Here is a 25,230-nt window from a genome sequence, read left to right on the forward strand (position 1 = left end):
TGGTTAAGCCTGAATACTTGTTTCTCCTGTTGTGCCCTGCACAGAAGTACTGATATGACCCAAACAATAATAAACTATGAAATATACCAAGGCTTCTCTCAAGGAAAAAGAAGAAAAAAGCAGAGAAACACCAGAAATTACTGCAAATATCTTCACAGCAGATAATATATCTTACCCATAATTTTCTTGAAAAATCAAACCTCTGTAATAGAAGCAGTTTAACCCCTGTAACACCATGTACAACAGGTAAAAAACAGTTGCTTTCCAGAAACTAACCTGCGTGCTGTAAGATTTCTTGGAGGGAACAGCAACTCCCTTTGGAAGTTAATCCCAGCCTTTCTCTTGTACCAGCACTTCCCTTGTACTCACCGCAGTGAGCCGTGCCCGGCAGAGGTGTGCAGCAGCCGCGTGTCCCCGCTGCTTTGCCGTGCTGTGGCTGCAGCTGAGCAGTCCTGCAGACACCGTGTGACAGGAGCTCTGCTGCCTGCCTTGGAGCAGGTACAGCTGCAGCTTCAGCTCCTGCTGTCTGCCTCACATTTGGAACACCCTCGCTCCTTCCGGTCATTCGTTCCAGGGGAGCAATGACAGCAGCATTTCTGAGCTGTTCTTGTGTTTTCTCCCAGAGCAGTCAGGGAAAGCAGACTTCGTGATCTCCATGCTAACTACCAGCCTGCCTGCTGCCAGTTCTCCCTACTTCTGCCAGTGATGACATTCAGCCTGCTCCTCCACACAGGATACAGCACTGCTTCCTCATTATGTAAGGCAGTCTAGGTCAAGTGTAGGAGAGACACTGCTGGCCTGAGCAAGCTGCTAGATTGCTCCCTCAGCTTCATGGGGTCTGGAAGCTGGCTCCTCATCTTTGCTACATCTTCTTGGGTGAGTGTTTTTGCATGATTTAAATGGTTACTGTGCTGCTTTTCTATGCAGATAGCTGTCAGCCATGCTGTGAATTGCAGAGATAATTTCTTAGGTGAAACCAGCTCTGTCAGCATGATTGAATTAACACAGTAGTTCTTCTAAGCATCTCAGCTTTAAGACACTTTGCAAATAAATAAACCATAAATCGGGTTTGTTAAGAAACATCCTTTCTAACCATATGGGGATTAGTGTTAATTTGACTGATTAAGCAGTGATTTAAATCCATTTGCTTGAAGATGGTGTGGGAAAGCATTATTGCATATTGTTATTAGCTCTGAGAGGTTTACTGCAGTTTTTGGCTGTTGCATTTTTTTAGCCTTGCAAATTACAAATATGCTTCTCCTATTAAATGTAACAAAAGAAACAAAAATTGTATTTAATTTTCTTATACTCTATGGCTATATTTTGAAGCAGCAATTAAACCCAGGATGCTATTTGCTATGTACTGCATGAATGTGTGAATCTTTATGCTTCTGAGGTATGTAAGGTGAATACTGCAGATAAAATTACATTTAGTGGTTGCTCTGCAGAATGCCAGAATGGTACATGAGAGCTAGATTTATATTAGAGGGTAGCTTTTGTTCATGTACCATGTAGAATTCAAAGACTTTTTTTGTATTTCAGCCCTGCTGAAAATCAGTCTGTAACAAAGACTAGAACAGGTTCGTCCTTAATTATACACACTGGGTATTGTCAGGTGCTGGAATGTCTGATCATACTGGAATGCAGTAGAAGAGGCCCTGGAAAGTAACAGCATAACACTGATACTGCAGTATCATAGAAGGAATTTCAGCAAGGCTAGCTTGCTTTCTAAGGACAACTAATAAATCTGAAAACATTTTTAACACATTTGAGAGATTAATTGGAACACTCGTCTTTATGTGCAGTACCTTGGACAGCAACTTTTTTTTGTCCTGTGGTACAGTGAGTCTCCTTCATGGGACTCAGCAATTTGTGAAAATTAATACAAATTTAAGATACATTAATGAATTAAAAAATACTAGGGAATGTATAGTACAAAAAAAACCAAACCAAAACCGAGAGGAACTTTGGTCAGCATTGTTCTCAATTCACTGTGTTTAACAGCTTACTGCCAAGATTTCTTTGAATATGAACTTTAAAATAGTGGTGTTTTTATTATGTTAATGAGTATCAAAATAGTAAATTAAGAATGCAAAATTGTTGACACTTTACAATATGGCATTGAAAAAATTTTCATGTCTAATAGATAACTGCTCACTTTAATTGTAAATGCCAAGGTCCCTTAAATCAAAATAAGATTGGATATTTATATAAGTTTATGTATTAATATCAGATTAAAACTAATGTTGATGGGAAGAATGGAAACTTGGAAGCCCTTTAAATGTGTTTTTTTCCTCCCCATAAAAAACTAGTTGTTCTTCACATTGTTCTAGAAATCACTAATAGACTTTAATTTCAACACTTGTTCCGAAGTGAAGTGGATTGTTTTATCATTTTCTTATTGTCTTTGAAAGCTCTCTTTCTCTGGAAAAGAACTGCCAAGCAGTCAATTGTCTTTTCATCATGGTCTTACCTTACCAGTTACTTTTTTTTTTGTGTGTGTGTGTGTAATGACAGTCATATAGACTGTGCTGTGATTTTATTAGATATGCCAGGCTGCTGCCTTCATTAATTACATTGTGAAAGTTAGCTTCAAGAAAGTGTAGCTCATTTTTGGAATCTTGGTAACACCTCTGTTGCAATGCAGCACATTACATTGTATAATATTTTGTAGATACCACTTCAGACTTCAAAGTACAGAAGTATGTCTTTCAAGCAAACTTAAAATAATAGCATAGTATAGGAACTTAGAACAAAACTGCTAGGCACCATGAATTATTGTAATGATGTATTTCACATTCTTTGTCTCTTGCTGCATGAAGTGTTCTAAAATAGTTACGCTATTATATATGAGTACACTGTGTTCCATCCCATTTCAAGTGTGGGTGCTTGAGGTATTTTCTTACAGGCTCAAGGAGTATTAATAACATATCTATTCAATTAGAAGAAGAAAAATATATCCTTATTGTCTTTAAATGTATAGTGATCTTCTGGAAGTCTTATTTTTATTTTTTGCATCATGGTTCATAACAGGGCACACAGTACTTCCCAGCATAGCAAGCTGCAGTCACTACAAGGTGTTAGAAGATGGTGTATCCTATGTGTGTTCATATATCCCATATTCTGGAATATCACTTTGGGTCTGAGAAATTGAATCTGAGCTGTTAAATACATTTGGAACCCACTACAACGCAGGATATTGGTTGTTAGTGGTCAGTACCTCCTTCTGGTATTTTTCTGGCGTTTACTGGAATTGTCCAATCTATGGCTACATCAGTATCTTGCTTTCAATATTTTTTATATTTCCTCAAATCACAGTATGCAGCTGGATTTTCTGACAAATTTTTCTCTTCACTTTTTCTTTGAGCACTAGAATTTTCGGTACTGCAAAGGAGTTTCTTTGCTCTCTTTATAGTTATGGAAATTACACTAAAACTGACAAGCAGGGGAGCAATTCCAAAGTGTGTCAAATAAGTTATTCAGATCTCAGGTTTTATCTGTCCATTTTAGTTGAGTAGTTGAGATACATATTGTGATGACACACATATGCTGAATTAGTGCTAAATTGAAAAGGAAGAGATAAACATATTAGTGTTTTAGTTTAGTCATGTAACAACTAAATATGACTATAGTAGTATAGTTGACAAGCTTTCTATGTAAGTTTGGGCTCACAAATGCAGATCTTTCACTGTCTAGAGCTGCCAATTTTTATTTGCGTCTAGTACAGAAAAATATTCCTAATGTGTCAAAAATCTATTGCTGTAGAAATGTGCTACACCTATTCTGAAAATAGATGTTTAGAAGCTGGCAGATGTGCTTTGTTCCTTGTGCAAAAAGTTACTCTGCTTTTTTATTCAGAGGTTTTCCTTACTCTTCCTTGAAACTGGTTGGATGCAGTCTTCTGTATTGCTACAGTTTGTCTCATTTTTCAGGTCCTGGGTCTCCATTATGAGGTTTTCCCATCTTTAACTGATTGGATAGCACTTCTGTGACTGCAGTACAATTGGTTCACAAGTTTAGAAAATGTCCCTTGGATCATGATGTTCACCAGCATGTCCACGGAGGATCTTGGTTGGCTAATCCCTTGTCTATTAGATTAATTACTTCATTAGCTGTTTTCCACACCCACTGTAATTCACAGAATTCATTGCTAGAACACTAGAAAGAGATACTGTACAGAATCAAGGGAGATTTGTTTGAAATGTTTTGGTAATTGAAATGTACCTGATAAGCTTTCATTAAAAAGACACATATATATTTATATATTGCTCTTAACACTTTATTAATTGAACATACCATTCTGAATCATTGCTTATGTGGTTTACCTGCCATGACTGAACATCTGAACATCTAAGGTTCATGTTGAAGGTTTCTCTATATTGTACACAACTATGTTTGCAGCAAAAAAATGCTGAAACAGTTGTTTGTTGCAGTAAAAATGCTGAAAGATAGAGACAAATAAACATACATTATCTTTTTAATTCATTTTCAGTTCACTATAAGGTCTTTTCAGAAAGGAAACTGTGCTGCAGAGGGGCACTAGAGAAGGACTTCCAAATGAATCTTTTCATGTACTGAAGAATAATAGACTCTCCTAATGCCTGCTGATTACTGAGGCTCTTGAGCCAAAAACTCACTGGGCTGCTCTTCACCAGTGCTCTTAAATATTTACACAGTGTTCCTGAGGTAGGACTGGTCAAAATTTATATGAACCACAGATCCCCATTAATGCAAAGTGACCAGGTCTGCAGAATCTGAAATCTGCAGGATTGCAAGCTCATGGCTGCATTGGAAGTGTGCCTGGCAGCTGTGTCCCTGCTGGGCATGCCATGGAGGGGCTCTCCTTGGTGCCTGCTGGATGGCTGCTTCTGCCCATGCCCATTTCCTTCTTGGGCACCCAGGGAGGGATTTGTCACCACACCTGCACAAAGAACTGCTCAAAGATTTCCAAACGGAATGCAATGAGTATCCTGGACTTGCTTGGTTTCAAAAACGATTTGACTAGCTGTCAGCTTACTATTTATTTACAGATGGTAAGAAAGGCAAAAATATTAGATTTTGGGGAGGAGAGGAAAGGGAGAACATGTTTTATTTACTAACTTTGTGTCTATCTTAGAATTGGAGCAGCTGTGGCTGAGAAATCTATACCTTTTTCTTTTTTCAGTTGTGGTGCAATATATAAAACTTTTAAAATACAAGAATTCATAGCATATAGCTCTTTAGCAGTAGGAAAGAAGTTGCTGTTGTGTTGATCAAATCACTTTCAAACCCCATAACACATGACAGTCTGGTTCAAGAAGCCACCAAAGAAGCTTGTTAAGATAATCAGAAACCCTATCAATTTTCCTGACAATGTAAACATTTGGAACTGAATTTGAGCACCTAATTATACTGTGAGCAGTGAAGTTGTAGCCACGAGAAATCTGCTTGGAAAAAACAGCTTTCAGCATTTTGTTTATGATACTTGGAGATTTCTCAAAGTCAGTGGTCATATTAAGCATCTATGCTGAACATCTGATGCTTAAAGAAGGATATCTTGGTTCATTTGTTCTTAGTTTAGTGTTTAATTTTGTGTTGTTTATTTCATTTCAAAGTGCAGTATTTGAAAGGAACTATGACTGTAAAGTGCCATATGTGTCTAGCAAAGACTGGAGGGACTTTATATACATATACTAAAACTTCAAGATGAGGAGCAAATATATTACCTTTAACCTTGGAATAAATCTGTGTTTATAAACACCAGACAATTCATCATTTCCAGAAACATCCTCCATGAACAGAAAGATTTCTGGGAATGATCAGTTGGCATCAGCAATTGTATCTGAACATCTGTTTAGTATTTAAAATTTTTTAGGCTTCTGAGTCAGGTGTGTTACTAGTGCTACAAAGTAATTTGTCACCAGCAAATGCTCTACATGATCCCAAAAGCTTTGCAAATATATGAAAAACACACAAATCTGCTTTTAGAATTGTACCTAAGAAAGAACCAAAACAATTGAACTTTCTGCTACCAACTGCTAATAGTAAGAAAATGATTTAAAGCTCTTTCTACCTGAAGATCATAGACTCAAAACTGCTCTTGGGTAAAGGGGACCTGCCTGAGCCACTTAGCAACCTGCCAGTAGTGCTAGCAGAAAAACTTTATTAGAGACTGGTGATCATGACAGCAGTGAAAGAGGAAAGCATGTGAGGTCTTTGTAAATCAGAGCTCTGATGTATTCAAAGGATACAGGTTGAATGGTTGTGTCCAGTTTGGTCTTGCCATTTCTATGTCAGCATTTTAGTATTGGTATTTGAATCTATTATGGTGTGTTTTAACTAAATATTTAGTGTCACACGCTCACTTGCTGTGTCCTTTTAATCACTGCAATATTTGAAGACAACATATTTAAAAATTGTGCAGTTAGATTTCCTTATTAGAACAATTGTTCATAACATTCTGTACTGAAAAATACTGGAAAATTAGGTGTTATACTGAGAGAATTCACAAGTGCTTCTTGTGAAGGGACAAGCACCTCAGGTCACCACTGGGAGGTGGAAAAATTCTGATTCACATGGCTTGGATTCATGCAAATTTTAAGCAATGAAAACATCATGATGTAAAAATATTAGAAAAAAGCCATATCAGCATATTGGAATTAACTCTAAGGCATAAAATTCATTAAAATTGCTTGGGGCCACAGAATCAGAGGTTAACATAAAGTGTCTGTTATAGATATGCCTCATTGCATACAGGTATTAATTAGATTCATATTCTGCTGTCTTTAGATGCAGAAATGGCATTGAACAATGAAAGAAATGCCATGTTATTTTTAGCCCTCCTTCCATGCACCTCTCACTGGCAGTCACTGCCTCCTCCTTTCCTTTGCTGCCAGTCTGTGCCCACCCCCAGCCAGCGAGGCAGGCACTGGGGCTTTCACAAGTGTTCACTCCTGGCCATCCCCACTCTTATTTCATTGCTCAGTACAGCAAAATGAAAAATGCAGAATGCTGTCTGATTTAGCTCAGCTGAGGCTGGTCCAATGCAGATGGGGTTCATTGTGTTAGCAGTTACTGTTACTTAGCAGTGTGAATATTAAAAAGGAGCCTTTTTTTGTCTGGGTTCCAGATTTGGCTGCGCAGCTGCCATCTGAATCCAGGGGAATGTATAGAGCTGACGTGGCAGTCGTACCAGGCGGTGTGATTAGCAGTGCAGGCTGTAATGGATGGACACGTCACGGGACTCAGGCTCAGGAACCCCTTTTTTGGTGACTGAACCCATGACTGATGAGGTTGAATCTCCCCCCAGTGCTCAGTGGGCAGGTGTAAAAGGAGACAGAGGACAGGTAGCATTTATCTGTGACATGTCAGAGGCTGACCTGGAAAGGTTTCTGGTGCTTTCTTAAGGGGCCGAGACTAATACAAACTATTTCCTTCACACGCTTCAGAGACAAGTAATTAACTGAAAATAAATTAAAATTACTGAAAACCTTAGCTCATTTAACACTGGATAAAGAAATCTACTTCTCAGCACTATCCCTGCCCTTTGTTCCTCCCTGAAGGAAAACGGAGCTGCAGATTTTCAGTCTCGTTTAGGTTAGGAAATATCTAAAAAAGCGATCTTTAACAGCCGGTTCTTTGCTTTTACCGATAGATGGGGCTGTCCTTTAAGGTGATGGCTTAATATCTTTTTTCTCTCCCTATTTTTTCTATCTTTACCCTCCTTTCTGTCTCTCTTTACCCTCCTCCCTTCCCCCCTCTTTTTTTTTCTTTTTTTCCCCTGCTATTTGCTGGTTTGTATTAGGTACCATAGAGTGAGTCTCAGAACAGGAAGCTGAGAACAAAGCGGAGAGGATACTGCAGAGGTGGCTTTTTTTTCCCCTTCTCGATGAACATGCAGCAATTTATAACACTTCTTAATCTTTTGGAACTGAGAATCTAAACACCTTTATTAGCATTTCAAGCATTTCATCATCACTATCTCCTGGGGGTTTGGGGGGTTTTTTGGAGTTGTTTTTTTTTTTTTTTCATAATGCATTTGAAATTCCAGTTTTATCAGGTAAGCCAGGAGGATGGTAAATCTTAGACCTTAGTGCATTTATGTGAGCAGTCAGCATGGATCCCCTGCCCCAGCTCCCTTCCTCCCTTCCTTTTTTTTTTTTTTAGTGCTTGCTTTATAGTTACTGTTCAGCATATTTTTGAAGCAAAAATGTTTTTCAAGCTGCAGTCAGTTCTTTTTGGCATCTCAGCATTTTGTTACAAGATGTGTTTCAGTGGTCTTATATTTTTGGGTGTTTGCCTTTTTGCTGGAGTGGGGGATTTTGTTTAAATGATTGTTACCTATTTTCCCCTGAACTTTTTGGAAGATAAGAGAGGTCATGTTGTTCCTTCTCATGGAAGACATATTAAAGTCTAAAACAAGCACTGCAGGATTGTACAGTTTCCCTTCCCATAGAGAAGCTCTGCTTAGAGGCTAAACGCCAATGCTTTACTAAAGGAAGAAAGGCAGCTCTTTCTTTTCTCTCTCCCTCCCTTTTCCCTGAGCCTTTCTGGTCAGGAGCACTGCTGGCAGCTCGTACCCTGACTTGCATGACCAGGACTGGGTCTAATGCTGTAGCTATGGCTCGGTTCATCATCTGAACCGTCTTGCTTTTTCAAACAGCACAAGAAATTTGCCAGGTGGACTTCAAGCTCTGTCAGCATCTTTTCTCAAATGGATTTCTTCTCTGCTGCTTGTCTGAGGTATGTGTTTAAAAGAATCCCACTGTACTAATTACCTGGGATTGGGCTGTTTGTTCAGCTCCACTTTGAGAAAGCTGTTGTTACTTGCTCAGCAATATTTGAAAATGGGCTGGAGTTTTCTGTCCCTACTGAAAACCTCTTCAACTGTATTTTTTCCAGAAATGCTTATTTTGTGGTTATGGTGTCAGACTCCTGAGCGATATTGGCTGGTGTTAGTGTTGCATTTTTGAACTGCACCTACCTTGTTTATTCTGTTTGTAATGCCTGACCAATGTGTTGATGTCAAGTACAAAAGAAAAAAGGCTGTGCTAAAAATTACTCTGAAATCTAATGCAAAACAATAACAGGATTGCTGTCGAGACTGACACCCTGATACTTTATTCTGCTGAGCCTAGTTTGTGTGATCTTGAATATTTGCTGAAGTATTTAGACACAGGGAGGCAAGTTAGAGACAAGCAGCTTTAAACTGGTTGTCTTCAGTTTGTCAGAAAGTTTTTATTATTTTGAAGGAAGTACCAAGGGGAGTGGGACAGGGAATTAGGGGAATTAAGAGCTTGCATAAGGCATTGTCTAATCAGAAGAATTCTAGTAAAATTCTAGGAAAACAACGGCAACCATCTGGTGCCAAAAATAAAAAAAAAATGAAAAGTATACGATGACTTACAGAAAAATTATATAGATAAATGCATATCAAGAATATATACCCTATTAGCTGTTTGAAACAATACTTTATATAGGGGCAAGGGTAGTTTATTATTGAGCACTGAAACCTTTGTTGAAATTATCATATAAAAACCTAAACTTGCTTTGAAGTTTCAGAAGTTGTAATCATCAACAGCTGAGAAGATAAAATCAATTACAGATTATTTTATTCTTAAAATGAAGATTTCTAGAAAAACTTCACAATATTTATCAGTGCACTACCCAATGCCAAGCAGTTTTAAGGACAATTGGCTGTTGTTGACTTCTAAACATGGCAGAGCTGCTGCTTTCCACATTGCACTGCATCCTTCCAGCATGTGAATTCTAATTCCACAGTTTTGTACGTTCATGAGAGAACACACCATATTTAACGGGCAAACCCACATAGCTTAGCACTGAATTTTGTCCTTTAAATTATATTTTACAAATCCTTCTCTATCATTTTTGGCTTCCTGAAATTGAAGACCTGAGATTAGCTAAATTAATCCTGCCCTTAGTTGTGAGAAATAGTCTGTTAATAATCAGGAGAAGTGAGTCCTTTATAAGTTCTTTTCAGAAGAGGCAGAAATCTTGACCTTATTTTTCTGTGACAGCCTTGTGGATTGAACTGTGACAGTCTTGTGGATTAATGTCTTTTCCTTCACTTTATTCATTTTCTGAACTCCAGTCCCAGCTCATCTGTGGGAAAACATATTGTGTCTTTTGGGCTAAATATCATGAAGAGTATTGTGGATTGTTTTCCAGTAACAGAAACATATTCTGCCTTTTTTTTTCTTCATTGATAACAGCTTATGTAGGTGGGAGGCAGTGGGATTCCTCAAGAGTGCTGTATTTGACCTGTAGACTTTCTGTTGGTGCCAAAATGACTACAGCAGAAGAAAAACCGAATTAAAAATTGAACAATATTTATTCACACTTCTAAATTGAGACAACCAGTGTTATGAAGACAGTATGACATACTAGAGAAGAAATACCATTAGGCTTTTTTTTTTAGCATAATGCTTTAGAGCACTTAAGAGATCACATTGATACAAGAGAAAAAATCCTAAAGCTGAGCTATTCTAAAATGTGGGAAAAAAAGAACCTTTGAGTAAATTTGGACCGTTAAAATCTACAGCTGACATTTCTGACTGAACATCATATTGTAGGGAGATGGGCAATATCATTCAAATTCTCTAGATTTTTTTCCCAAAGCTCAATAATTCTGGTGTGTTACTTCCATTTTTCTAGTTGTAGGCTTATTCTTTGTAGATTTCTATCCATGAAACATGTAGAATTTGGATGGGAACAACTGAAAATTTGGTATGAGTGAAGAAATTAATTAAATAGCAAACATGGACATAGAAATCATCATTCAATCATACTGGGTTTGTCCAATGTCTGCAAAATATACTGATCTCTTTTTATTCAATATGAGTTCTATTTGTTGAAAGAGTCACTGATGTTTTACCAAATACATGGGTGTTCAGTGTTTTAAGGATTGTTGTCTTTTACTGATTATTGAGTCCTTATTTTTGTCTATTCTATTTTCACCAGTGAGTAGTGGTTTCAGGTCCTATTTTGTGTGCTTCTGAAATTATGTTCAGCTCTGAAAAAAAATAATTATTTTATTTTGCACTTGTTAAGGAAATCTGGGTAAAAACCTTCCCTGCCATATTTAATATAATTTGGAAATCCACAATTCTGATTCATCCACCCTGCTATTTATTGTTGTAATTTATCAGCCCCAGATGTTCTCTCTCTCCTTCCTCTTTCTGCTATGAAATTCTCATTACATTACATTTTCAGAACCCAAGTTTCCATTGCTTTGTGTCTCAGCAGCATCTAGTGAATCTCTAACCATCCTTCCAGTGCTGCTCTATTTTAAAGTGTTTCCATCCCTTTTTAAATTAATTTCCTCTTTTTTCCACAAGTCTCTGAGAAAAAGGACAAAACCCTTATATTTTTAGTCTCAGAAACACCCAGCTCAGTTTGAGCTTCAAAGCTCCATCCCTTCTAATTCCCTCTATCTTTGTAATTTATATCAGTACCTTGTAAACATGCAGACCAATCTTCATCTTTCTCTTACTCCTTCAAGAGACTGTCTAATTTGCTTCTAGAATTGGCTCTTTAAAATTACTTTGTAACACAAATCCAAAAAACTGATGATCATCCTCCTGGTAAAACAAAGCAAAAATAAACAAAACCTGTCAAGGTCAGAAATAAAAATTTAGGAGTAAATGCAGAGCCTTGTGTGACTCAAATATTTAATAACTCTATCTAATAATGGCATTGGTCAAAGAGGACAAATCAAAGTCGCAACTACAGTACTGTCACCAAATGTTTCCTTCAGAACAAGAGCCTTCTTTTTTTGGTTTGAAAGGAGGTATTTCTGAATGCAGATGATAGGTGCTCCTCTTAGGGATGTCTCAACAGAGCTCTTTAAGGAGCTTTGCAGGATCCCTGGAGTAAGTCCACACATGGAAAGAGAAGTGAAGTGGCTGGTGGAGCACTAGAAGCTGAATGCTGAAGATGGTTTTTGTTCTCTATGTCCAGAGTGGGTGGGACAGGAAGTGAAGATTGAAGAAATGGGCTCACCCAGATGAGATATGAGAACAAACATTTTACTAAAGCAGATAGTGGAGAGCTGTAATAGAATGTCAGAAGACTCTGTGAAATTTGTCCTGAAGGACGGTAGGAAGAGGTTAGAAGAAACATCTGTTGGGAAATAGGTATAGCAATCTTGCCTTGGGCAGCGAGATGAACTAGGTGGCCACTGATCTCTTTTTTCCAACCTGGTTTTTCTGTGAGTCTACAAAAAGACGTAGATAGATGAGATAGAACAGGCAGTGTAGAATAAATTATATAGGGTCTAAAATAGACCCACTAAAAGCCATTTTCACTAGGACTGCCTAAAAGCATATAAACATCCCCTGAAAATATTTATCCTATGGTATAAGCACTCTGCAATGCCTCAAATATACCAAGGAAGAGCAGAAAATGTGTCCTTAAAAGTTACTTAATTTCTTAGTGTTTCTTTTGGATTACATAGTCTTTACTACTGAACCGTAGCAAGTGTGTGAATACTAGGGGCAGAAAAAGGATATTTGCAAATCCTATCAAATTTCCATACTGTCTGGAGAATAGTACACATTTAATTAAAAAGATTTTTAAATTTATAGTTTTTCTTTATATAAATAACTAGGACACTTCTGAATCTGATTAAATTAAGTGAGTCTACCAGAGGCATCTCAAAGTTCTATTTTTAATATTCATATTTAGTATTTTGCACAGCTGAGACACCCAGTCTGATACATTTATTTTCTAAAATGACACCTAAATAATGCCATATATATATGCACACATATATACATATATATATATATACACACATATACATATATATATCACGTAAAATGTGCAGTGATGGATAGATAGAGAACTGTTCAAAACTCCACACTGGGTGTATTGACAATGCTTAATTGAAAAGAAACTATACAACAATTTAATTTTTTTTCTTAAACAGGAACTGTGTGATCCAAGAATAATTTAGAAACCTTGCATCTGAGTATTTTTGCCTTTAGTTCAATTTATTTTCTCTTTACACACACTGGGAGAATAAACCAGGAAGTATGACCCTTTATTATGTTTTCATAACTTCATATTGCCTCAGAACAAAATAATACAAATCAACTATTCTAAATTAATGAAGCATCTTAATTGGAAGAAAAACTTTTACTCCAAGAAAAATTATCTCTATATTACAATGTATTTTTTCTTACTCATTTGTCTCGGTCCAGGACCAGGACTAGCTGGCATTGGGATACCCTGTGCCTGCAAGGGTCCTGTGTTCACCAGTCCAGTGGCTGTTGGACCCTGCCAGCAGGATACTGCTGGCGGGAGCTGACTCTTGAGGCGTGCTCCCAAACTCCTTGGGAGACTACTAGCAGGGAAACTAGTAACCAAAATGATGAAAGTTGTATCAGGATCAGCTCTTTTTAGCAAGACAGGGAATTGTGTCTCCAGATCCAGGAGTATTTCTTACCACTGATTAATCTATTGGCTTCTAAGCTATGGCGCAAACAATATAATTACTTTTATTCAAACATGATTTTAAGGTTTTTATTTCAAAATAATTTTTGAACCTCTTTTGTTACAACACTAACAGCGGTAGTGCTACCACTTTGCTTCCCCCACAACCTGCAGTCCAGCCTAGAGAGAAGCCCTGTCTCCTGTGCTCTGCCCAGGGCATCTTTGCTGTGAGCTGGCACTGCCCAGCAGCTCAGAAGGGCACACACATTCTGGGGTGAGTTTTTTAAAAATTGGTAAATGCTGTACCTAGTGCCCGTCCTAAGGATTCTCACAGTTAATGGGAACGCTGTGCAGCAGCCTGGTGAGTTCTGGTGTCTCTCGGGCAGTGCAGCTGGTGGGTGCTGTGGGGTACGAGCTGTCCAGCTGCTGCACAGCCTGCCTGCAGTCTGCCACTTGTGGGCATTGACCTCAGCCTTGCCCTCTGCTTTCCCCTCAAGCAGGTTTCTATACGTCTGTGAAGTCTAAGTTCAGACTACTACTGAAACAGCACTAAATAATATTTAATGGTTCTGCTGGGAGACACAAAAATGCTTACTGCCCAAGAGCAGAGAATGATAAAATATGGGATGTGCTGGCAATACTTGTTCTTAAAGCATAATACTTGTTTTTATATCATATGCATGCCTAATCCCTAGACAATAAAAACAAGTTTTGGGGAAAGAGAAAAAAATAAAGGCTAAGTAAATGCAAATTAATAAATTTTTAATTGAGCTCTATTTAACTCTCTAATAGTGTTTTATTCAACATTTTTTCTCCGTTTTCCTTTGATTACCTTGTACATGATGTTTCTCTGAAGGTCTCAGCAGTGCCAACTATTTCTCAGGGTTATATGCTTTGCAGAATTCTGAAATGCAGGAAACTGGTCCATTTTAGGAAGAGATTTTTTTTCTCATGTGATTAAAGTAAGATTGACTATGATATTAGGGCTGAAATTTCATACAATGTGTCTAAGCCTATATATTTAAGTCTGTATTTTAGTGCTGAGGCAAAAAATTACAATGCTTCTATATAGAGTGACAAGAACTTTATATAGACTTTTGTGTGAATTCTTGATTACTTAGCACTTTGGAAAAGGATGGCTTATGCCTTTAGCTGTCTGTTCAGATAAGTTTCAGATCGGAAATATAAGCCATTTTCTCTCTTTCATGTGAGAAAAGATTGTGAAGATGGCTAAATAATGGCTGGGGGCAGTGCAACTGTAATTAGCAGTACTCTGAAGTGAAGTCCACAAAGTAAGCTGTTTCTCTTTAGAGGTCTGCAGGTCTGTGCTTCTCTGTGTAATGCTTTTAATTCAAGTGGCTTTACTGAAGCAGCATTTGTTAACTGCTTTAGGGAATTACAACAAGACAAATTTCAGATTTTCTGAGACATTCTTGTGTCATCCCTGTTAAAATTTCATATTGCAGGGTTGTAGGATGTATTTTACTTCTGGAAGTTTCAGGAACTTTGTTATTAAAAACCTCCTGCTCTCTGGCTGTGCCCGACTCAATTCTGTGCCCATTCCTTCATAGTGCTCCTCTGAAGTACACACTTGAATTTTAACACTTCTTAACATCCAGGTTCTTACCTGCAAATGGTTCTATTTTGATTTGTGGCCAGCATTGTAGGTTGCCTTAGAACAATGTATGGGAACCTTCGGATGTCTGTAGTAGGCAGGAGTTCAGGCCTGGAATGTAGGATCCTAGTCTGAATGTGCTATTCAAACACAGAGAGGAAGGGAATTGCTGCTCCAGCCATGATACTTGAATGAGATTTGAAAGTATGCTATCTCCCAACCTAAGTATAAGGGAAAATGCTCAGATGTCACAGAGGGAAAGAAGACGTTTAAGGTGATGATGTAGTTTTGGTAGCTGAGCAGCTGAACCACTGAACAGTTTTGGAAGGTGTCTTGAAAAAGAAGAGGTTAAAAGTAGCATAGGCAAAATGAGGGATCTTTGCAGATATTTGTGTCTCCTACATATGACCAGAAATCTTCAAAATTACAGTGTTGATGCAAATTGGAAATTTAAACAATGGAGTTAACATATAAAAACTGAAATTCAAGATAATGAAGAAAGGCTGCTAAGGGCCTCTTAGAGGCAATCAATTGCTTTCTGAGAATTTATACAGCAGGATGATGGAGCCCAAGAAAAAAACTAGCCTCTGAGTGAGGGCAGTGTTTTTTGATAAGGGCAAAGAACATTTCTTGTTTTTTGTAAGAATGATGGAAAACAGACTTTAGGTATGTATGGCAGCAGGAGGAGTATAGAATGATTTATAGTTTGGCTCCAAAACTTAAACAAGGACATTTGACACATATGAGAGTCAGATTCGTTTTGACTGCTAGTAGCACAGGCTCCACTAACCTCAGCAGCCCTTAGGCTTTGTTGCCTTTCGTGTGCTGAGCTGCTGTGGTAAGCACTCATAGTCTGGAGTGAATCACTCCATCTAGAAACTGAAGACATTTACACCAACAATGGCAACGAAGTCTGAAGTAATTAAAACTTGGGTCAATTGGACTACATATAGGATAAATAGGCTGACTCTGAAAGAAGTTTGGAGTCTAAAATAGCTACAGCTATCCATTCTTCTTCCTTTTAGCAGGAATCATGTGGTTTGGACAGCTTTGATGCTGTTCTGAAAAGGTAAACTTCACAGGTGTGTAAACCCATTTACCTGCACTGTGAACATGGCTGTCTGCTGTTCAGGGCACAAAATCAAAAGTAGCTCAGGAGGGGCTTTGCTAGAAAAGCTCAGATATCTGCAGATTTGGAGGTTTGAAAGCATACTGTCTCCCAAGCCCAGAAGAACTGCCTGTAAAAGGCAGTACAGGCATGTTCATGTTGCCTCAAGAGCTGCTTGTGACAGAAATACAGTTTTGGCTGCACTCTGTCATAGTATAGATGTAGCCTGAGCAAAATAGGTAGTAAAACAGAATTTTAACATTTCATATTGCTGCTGATAAATCTATGTGTTCATATTTCAAAACAAAGATCTTAAGATTTGATAATGTAATATGTTGCACTTTTTCACTGGGGTCCTTTCTTAGTGGACAATCTCAATAAAGGAATAGTCTTTTTAAGGTGCCTAATCACAGTCTTAGGTGTTGGCCACCTGCTATGAATCACATCATGATGTTTTCACTGAAAAATTGCCTTTTGCTTTGCATTCCCACTTGTCTTTAACTGTCTTTTACACTGGTAACAATTTTTATCTTGCCCGTAGTGGAGTTTGGAATATTTTAGATACATGCACCGCTTCCCACTTGCTGGCTTGCTTCAAGCTTCTGTGATCAAAATGTAATTCACCCAAGAATTCCCTCCTCACTGAGCCACAGTAAGCCCAACTTCACCACCACATTACCTGCAAACCCAGCCTTGATGCCATCAAGCCCAAAACACTTCCAAAGCACCCAGCTTCCAGCAAGGCTGGCTGCCTGGGAAGGCTCAGACAGGCATGGAAGGAGGGGGCTTGCATCTCACTCTCTAGGATCCACTCAAGGACCATGTTAAGCTCATGTTCCCCATGGGTTTGCCAGAAAGGCATAAAGATGTCATGGAGGGGAAAAAAGTCTGAGGAAGAAAAGTAAGAGAGGAAGGGAGAAAAAAAAATTTCATGACATTTTCTTACTTCCTGATGGAATTTTAAATATAGAGAAAGCAAGGAATTTTAAGAGTAATAAATATGGATAACTACATAAATGGGTGTAACAAACCAATGCTGCTCAAAAAAGTACTGAAAATTATTCTGTATTTATACTTTTCATAGGCTTTTTCCTCAAGGTCAATTAAGATCTGTTTGATGTCATTTCCACCTATGATATTAAGTCCCAAATTTGTCCTTGAGACACAATGAATGAAACATGAATATTTTTAAGCTTCTTAACTGTGCATGTTTCCCTCAGACTTAAATGTCCTTCAATTCATTAGAGCCATGACCCCACAAACTGCATTGATCTCTTCTCTGACAGTGTTCACTGTTGACATACTAAAGACTAGTTTTTCATAACTGGATATTCTCATTTTTATGTAGCTTCCATTGTTGTGCTCAAGTGCATTGAGAAATGGATTTTGAAAAAGGAATCCTTCCTACTTTGGTTTCTCACTGTAATCTTATTTATCCAAATGCTTCTAGACTGTACATACACTACCTGCAGAAACATTGTTCAGCTCTCAGTGTGGTAGGAAATGGTGCCCTGTCTTCAGAGGCATTGATCAGACAAGAAACATGACGTGCTGAGGAATGCCTCTCCTCATTTTTCTCAGCTGGGTGTATTGTAAATCAATACCTAACTCTGGGGGGTTGAGTGGCTGAAGCTTTCTCTCATCTGGTAGGGCTAGAACTAACTTTCATACTGGTCTGCTATTAGTGGAGTAAAGAGTTATAGGAAATTATTACTGATTTGTAATTTATCCTTAAACTATTTAAGATATTGTCCTGGACACCCGATGCCAAAATAACCAGAAGGCATTGCAACTCACTCTCATAAACCAAAAATTATTAATTAGAAAAAGCATTGCAAAACACTTTAATCTCTAATACAACATTAAAAACGGCAATTTAGCACAGCAATAAACAGTTTCAATTACAAATGCAAGAGTATTTTCAATTAATGAAAAGACAAACGTGTGGATTTGAATGAGAAAGCTGAAAACATTTTAATCACCATACACAAATCCTACAAAATGGGAAATCTGGTATTTTTCAATCAGAAAAGTTGAGACTGAAAGAGGTACTATTTGCTGATATTGTTTACTGTGCTGATACTGTTTACTTGCTGATATTGTTTACTGTTTATTGTTCAGTTTACCCTGCTGATTTTCCTACTAGAGTTCTCATCTTACAGGTGGAGCCACATGAACAAATTCAAATTATAGACCTTGTAATCTATCAGTTTGAATTCAAAGTAGAATACAGGATAGAAAACTTTATTAAATGCTTTATTGCTTCATTATCTTCATTAATGGAGTTTGTGCACCAAATGATATTTATAAAAACTATAGATCTCAAGCCTCTTTTCTTTTTTATATTTCTGTACCTATATTTGAGAATAGCTTCTTTGCAAAATAATTACTAGATGTGCACTACAATTCCATGTTTAACCACATAGCTTAATGCTGTATTTGATAAAGTAAATGTTGCTTGCTTTTAGCAGATTATCTGATCTTCAGAAAACTACCAGACAGTGGCTCAGAATTTGAATGACTGGATGTTTTGCTGCAAAATTTGTTATAATTTATGCTCTTTTAAAGTATATATCCATATTTCAGATATTTATGATGAATGGTTTTCCATTTTTGAATAACAGATGATATCTTATGATATTATCGTAGTTTTGCATCTTGTCTGTTTTCTCAGTACACTTCATAGCATTAAGTTCATTCATTTTCAAGTGTTCTGGGCTGCTAAACATTTAAAGTTCCTGCACTGTAAAGTGAAATTGCCAATCTGGGAATAAGCCATTTCCCACATATTATTAGTTATTATTAAGTTTAATGAAGCTTACTAAGAAACACCAGAATCCTCTTATTGTTGATAAAAGTGGTTTGTGTGTTCAGAATCACAAAATGCAGAGGGCCATGCAGGGAGACTGCAGAGGAGCTGCCTTAGCAGGATCAGAAGGTGCCAGTGACCAAGGTGCAGTGCCTTGCCCACATAAGCAGAAATGCAAATGTCAGGTGTTTACAACTTGTGTTACCTGCTGCATGGCATTAGCATATAGAGTACCAATTCATTTGGAAAACACTTAATTCACATGTAGCCCATGTTTTTGTTGCATCCTGTAAAACCTGAGCCAGGCTGAGGGCTGCAGAAGGGATTGAGGCCACAGAACCATCCCAAAGTCTTCAGGGGCAGTAGAGCTTCCTAGGCTGCAGAGCTCCTTTGTGGTTTCAGCATCTCCCATTCCTTGAGCACTCTCTGCTTTCCCATTCAGTCTGTGAGATGGATCTGCCTTTGGTGCTGCACTGCAGTAACTTAGCAGGTGATGCAGCTCCTGACACAGGCTGCTGGGGCTGCTCCTGCCTCCTCTGCACAGGCATGTCCTGGAGCATGCTTTGAGTGCAAAGGGTGTAAAAGCAAGGGGATAAAGTTTCAAAGGTTGCTTTCATATGGTGTCTGGACTTCTGTGCTGTATAAAAAGTACAAGTTTCTACAATTTGGTGGGTTTATTACTTCACAGTGGCCCCATCATTGTGCATGAAAAGCAGAAACTCTTTTTGTTTCCTTAATTATGATGGAGTCTTTTTCCCCTGTGGTCTTGTCTGTTAAACATGTTCCTGTTGTTCCTGCATCTGCTTCCTTGACACAGGAAAACCTCCAGAACGAAATCTGTGCTTGCTAAATTTGTTAGATAGTAAATAATTTTTGTCATTATGTCTTTCAGGCTTCTGGCCTTTCCACTGACCATATGAGATAGCAAGTACCTGAATGCTGTTAATGGGGTCGGATAACCCACTAATTTGAGTATGGCAATGTCTTTGGGTTTGTTAGCTCTGCAAATTTTGCATCATTTCAGGGTATGGAGCAATCTGTTTTCCATCAACTTTTATTTCTTTCCCAAGCATGGCAATATACCAAGACCAGAACTTAAATCTTGTATTAAATTCAATTTTAGCTTAATGTCAAATGAATCAGTAGCATTATGTAATATACACTGCATAGCCTACATGGCTTTGTTTGTATTTTAACTGAAGAAAGAGATTGTTATGTTTGCTAAGGTAAATCTAAACAGATGTTTAAGAAAATTAAACTTGAGTTAGTAATGTAGATTGCCAGTAAAAAGGGTCAGTGCTCTGCTCAAATGAAGGAAAGCAGAAAGATTGCTTCTCTGTACTGCAGTCATTTGCTGCACAAGATATGCTGCAGGAGCAGAGTAAGCAGAGCATCCATTCAGCTTGGTAGCAGTCCAGTAGTTCTAAGCTATTAAATGCATTTGCTCAGATGGAGTACTAATGCAGCTGCATTGTGACTTGTCCCATTAAAATATTTTCTTTCTTTCTTTCTATGAAACTGCATAACTAATTTTGGTTTTTTTCAGTTAAAATAGAAATGACTTTTTTGCAGCTGATTAGACTTGGAAGTAGACTAGCAAAGCAGTAAGCTGAAGCAAGCTATTTCTTTTTAATCTAAAGCCAAGCCTATATACTACCTATATTTTTGTTTAGACATACATTAGTTGAATTTTAAAAATATACTGAGAACAGCCATTTCAACAATGCATACATATATATAACTAATAGAGATGGATAATATACTGGGTATGCATCATATGGTTTTCTGATTTCCTCTAAACAAGACATAAGGACAGGGCTGAAAGTCTAGGTGTTAGTGGGAGAAAAGGTAGCAGCAAACAGCTCACAGGGAGCATCCTGATTTTATGAGCATGGGGGTTTTGCTGGTTAGTTGTCTTGTTGGGGAAGGCTGGCTTATTTTACTTTGCTTCATTTTTCAAAACTTATGCTTGTATTATCTTCCTGAGTTAAAGATGTTAGTTGTGAGTGAGCACTAGAACTAAACCTTCTTTTCCCATAGTTAGTGTTACATTTTTTCTTCTCAGCTAATATACCTCTGGTGATTTTCGAATGAGTTTTCTCAAGTGAATTTACTAGGTATAATAGAGAAGTAGCTCTAGGAGCAGGGGTCAGAAGCCATGATCATCTTCCCAAATGAAAGCTTACCTTTAAGATGCCAAGTCCATGTTTTCTTATATGCCTTCTTTCTATCCCATTAGTCTTGATTTAATTCCTGTACGTAAGCTAAGGAATGGTACAACAGTGTGGATATCAGAGCCACGAGCTGCATTTCCTATCCCTGTCTGTTCTGCTTTCTGGCTGTTGGGCAGCCCAGACTGAGCACTGAACTGCCTTCCTGAATCACACAGCTACCCATGGTTGTTTGCAACTCTGTGGCAACTTAAACAGTCATCCTCTCCCCCCATCACTCCCCTTCTGCAGCCCTCTGTGTGTTTTAATGGTTAAGTAATGGAAATATCCAGCTGCAAAGCATAAACTTCCACTTAAACTGGTATATACTGTTTGGTTGCTTCCAATATTTCAGATAATTTATTTATATAGCTCAGTGCATATCTGTGTACCCCATTCTGATGTCTGCAGTATTATTGCACCTACCCTTTATTTAAAATTAATATGCATTAAATAAATGCAGTTATCCAAGTCTAAGTAATGTAATGCAAGCAAGCCCTTGTGCCAGATCTGCATTATCCATGCTGAGAGGGAACATCAAGAAGATGGTAAAAAAAGATATGGGAGAATCCTATTATCGGTCTGGTAATATCCAAGTTTCCCTTATAAAGCTGTCCATGGGAATTAAATTTAATTTTATATGTGAGCTACAGGGAGTCATAAAAACTTGTATTGTTCCAATATTCCAATCTAATTCCTGCCCTTCTGCCAAGTGTGTTGCTTTGGATATCCTACCTACCTTTGCTGCCTGCAGGAACCCTATAATTGAGACAGACAGAAAAGACACAGACTTGGTTCTGAGGATGCACATAAAAAACTGCAGTGGCTTCCCACGACTTTCTTCCTCTCCTCCCACAGATCCACACTGTGAGGAAGGTAAATTATATTTATTTGGTATGCTGAAGACAAGAATCCTAATTACTCATTGATAAATCAAAAGTAATGAGAAGCTGTGCCAAAAAATGATGCAAATTATTATAACATAGAAATCTGGGCTCTGTGAGTTTACATGTAGATTCATTAGTTTATCTTTATTTTGCAGCAGTTACATTTTAATTCATGACTGTTATACCAGAAGATCAAGCATCAAAACATATTTCAGTTTCAGATTTAAGTGTGTGGATAATATAAGGAAATTCACTTACTGAAGTTTAAGTATTTGCAGTGCTGTAGTTCCACATGTAGACTAAGGTCCTCCTGACCAAATGCTCCAGAAACTCTTGTTATGAAGGTGTGAAGGATATGCAAGCTGACAGTACTAGATTATATCAGATTAGGAAATAATCTTGTTCAAGCTTGTCTCTATTTCTGAGAGTTACATATTGTTTAATTGACTTTTTCAAGAAGCTGTGTGTAACTGATTTGAAATCATTGTTTGACAAGGCAGCATCTCTTAATCTATTTCCAATATGTCCCTTTACTTTGCCTAGAAAAATTATTTAGATGAAATTTGAAGACTGTAAAAATTCACAGATGCTCTATGGGTGTTTGATAGCTTAGCTGTTCTCAAAGAATACATAGCTCAAATGACTCGATGTGTGCAGTAGCTCACATCCAGCAGGGCAGTGATGCTGTGTGTATCACCCAGCTGGTCTGCGTGTGCACAGCTAACCCAGGGGAGTTCTGGCTGCCTCACTCTTGGTACACGTGGGCAGATCAGCTGTGCTTTGTGCACTTACACACACGCAGCTGAACAGCTTCTGGCTTACTCTGCTTGTGGTCTGCACATGGTCCCACCCCTGCACACTGAGTGTGCTCTGTAATTATCTGGTTTACAACAATGTATACTATGAAGTGTATGTGAATATATTTTGCCTGGGAAATGTCAGAAGAAAAAATGATTCTATTCTCAAATGTTCTGAGCACCTTATTTTCCAAAATTTGAAATGTTTCCCGTTGCTCATATGAAGGTCGCTCAAACAGACATGGAAATGTAGAAGGAAAACCCCCACATTCCTTATAGGGGATTAGGAAAGAACTTAGTAAGAAATTAATATTTTGGGTATTCTTATATTCTTACCTATGTTGAATTACTAGTGCTATGCTAAAGGAAAAAAAAGAAGTCTATTTGGATCAAGGAAGTAATCTGTACTTAGTCAATCAATATTTAATAAATCACTTGGTGGAAATCAGGATAGTAGTAGATTAATTGATCTGGTATCAATTTTTATCCATCCCCATCACATATAAGTGAGATTAAATCAATTCACTATAGTAAAGGAAATACAAACCTAGTAGTTAAGCACTGCCATATAAGCAATGAAAGTGATTTGGGATTAAGACCATAGTAAATTCTGTAGGTATTTATTATTGACTTTTAAATTTATAGAAGATTTCTATTTGCAATTCTGAAGAGTTATAATCATTGAAATGTATGAAGAAGGGGAAACGTATCTGGGAATATCATCTTCTAATCTGTTAAGTAGAGGATAAAAAGCAGATAATCTTCACAAAGCCTCCTGAAAGATGTTGTTAAGTACAGCCTACTTAGATTTAGTTACATCTAAAGGTGTAGCTGGCTAGCTCCATGTACATTTGACAGACCAGAGAACATTCTAGGATTAGTTACAGAAAAATAAGATGGAGTTCCTTTCTATATAAAGAAATACACATATTATTAGAAAAGCCCACAGCATTTGCTGATTTTAAGCTTGGTATATAAACACAGTAGCTGAATCAAGTGTTTTTGCAACATAAATAATGGCTGTGAAGCATTTTGTTCCTGCGCACCTGCAGGCAAATCCTGAGGTAATCCTTGTCCTGCATGCCAGGTGGGGACATTCAGTGAGCTAAAAGGTGATCCTGACACAGCACCCTGTGGTTTCAGGTCTCATCTTTGCTGACTGCTCCTGGCTGCCCATTTCCTTGCAGCCCACGGGATCGCCCTTGCTGCTGTCCAGCACCTCCTGCCGCTGCGCCTGGCCCCTTCTCCCAGGAGTGCCCACGCGGGAAGGATTCACAGGGAAAAGGCAAAGGGGAAAGGACCCTCCTGGCTCTCACGAGCAGGAGGAGGAGAGGAAAAGGCAGACATGCCTATGCAGACAGGAGACTCGAGGAGAAGAGACTCGAGGAGAGGTCTTAGTCCCTTCTTTTGCCAAATAAGTTGAGCAGAGAAGAGGGCTTGATTGTCCCTCTTGAGTCTGTATCTACCTGAAGTCCACAGAGCAAGTGGTACCCACCTACAGCTGTGTCCCCCATAACATTTGGATAACAGCTTAGTACAAGATCTGTCTTCCAAACTGTGGTGCCCCTCGGGGGGATCAGTTTGAGATCAGAAAGTTCAGTGATGTGGCTGATAGTTTTTCTCCTTTCCCAGTACCCACAAGGTGTGGTTGAACATTAAGAAGCAGTGTCAAAGTGTACAAATAGTGAGTTTATAACTTCAATAGTTAAGTGACTGAAGTGGAAATTCGCAGAAGTAAACAGAACCATGACATAGGGAGCTGAGGACTGTCTAGAGGATCCTCTCCATTTGGAGAAAGGCAAGATTTTAAATCTCTGAGGTACATTTTCTTATATCCTTCCCACAAATGGGGACAGAACAGTATAATTCCTTTTCCCTTGGAAAGAAGGGAAGCTGTACAGAACTGGTTTTGGCGTGAGTGTCTACATGGGTAAATACTTAGTGTTTGGTGTGAGATCAGCTCATTTTAATTTTTTTACCATGAGAAACTTGCATCTTGATTGTTTGCAATTGTGGGTGATCATCTTATATACCTGTGCGAAATATGGGGGCAGTTAACATTTTTTTAAAATCAAAACATTTGGGTTTGTGGAGACCATAAGCACTTTCTTTTCTTATACAATATATTCTAGTACTCACTACAAATATGTGATGAAGATGTTGTGCTGACCCTGGCATTACTGATTAAGAGAATTTAGTTTTATTACTAAATATAATCTGGTGACCTTCTTTATTTCCTAGCTTTATTTTTTCTTTCTGCTCCCTTTATTTGTCATCTAGTTGCTTATTTTCCATATTGACTTTTACTTAGTAGAAAGTTAGCCCTATCTGTATTTGCTTACCTTTCTGCTCCTTTGCCAGTAATCTGTT

At 38.0% G+C, this 25,230-nt stretch overlaps 1 protein-coding gene across 7 annotated transcripts in view; it reads left to right on the plus strand.

Annotated features, from left to right (window-relative positions):
* Positions 1–507: 507 nt before the first annotated feature.
* LOC135308932 (sodium channel protein type 1 subunit alpha) overlaps positions 508–25,230 on the plus strand; it is an 89,564-nt gene continuing 64,841 nt past the window's right edge. For 6 of the 7 annotated variants that reach the window (XM_064434594.1, XM_064434598.1, XM_064434593.1 and 3 more), the window contains exon 1: positions 508–876. The gene's annotated coding sequence lies outside the window, so the exon portion shown is untranslated. Of the gene's footprint in view, positions 877–8,641; positions 8,722–25,230 lie in introns of all 7 variants that reach the window. The other variant, XM_064434595.1, reaches the window with a different exon arrangement.

The sequence above is a fragment of the Passer domesticus genome, chromosome 10 (assembly GCF_036417665.1).
Source record: "Passer domesticus isolate bPasDom1 chromosome 10, bPasDom1.hap1, whole genome shotgun sequence".
Lineage (NCBI taxonomy): Eukaryota > Metazoa > Chordata > Aves > Passeriformes > Passeridae > Passer > Passer domesticus.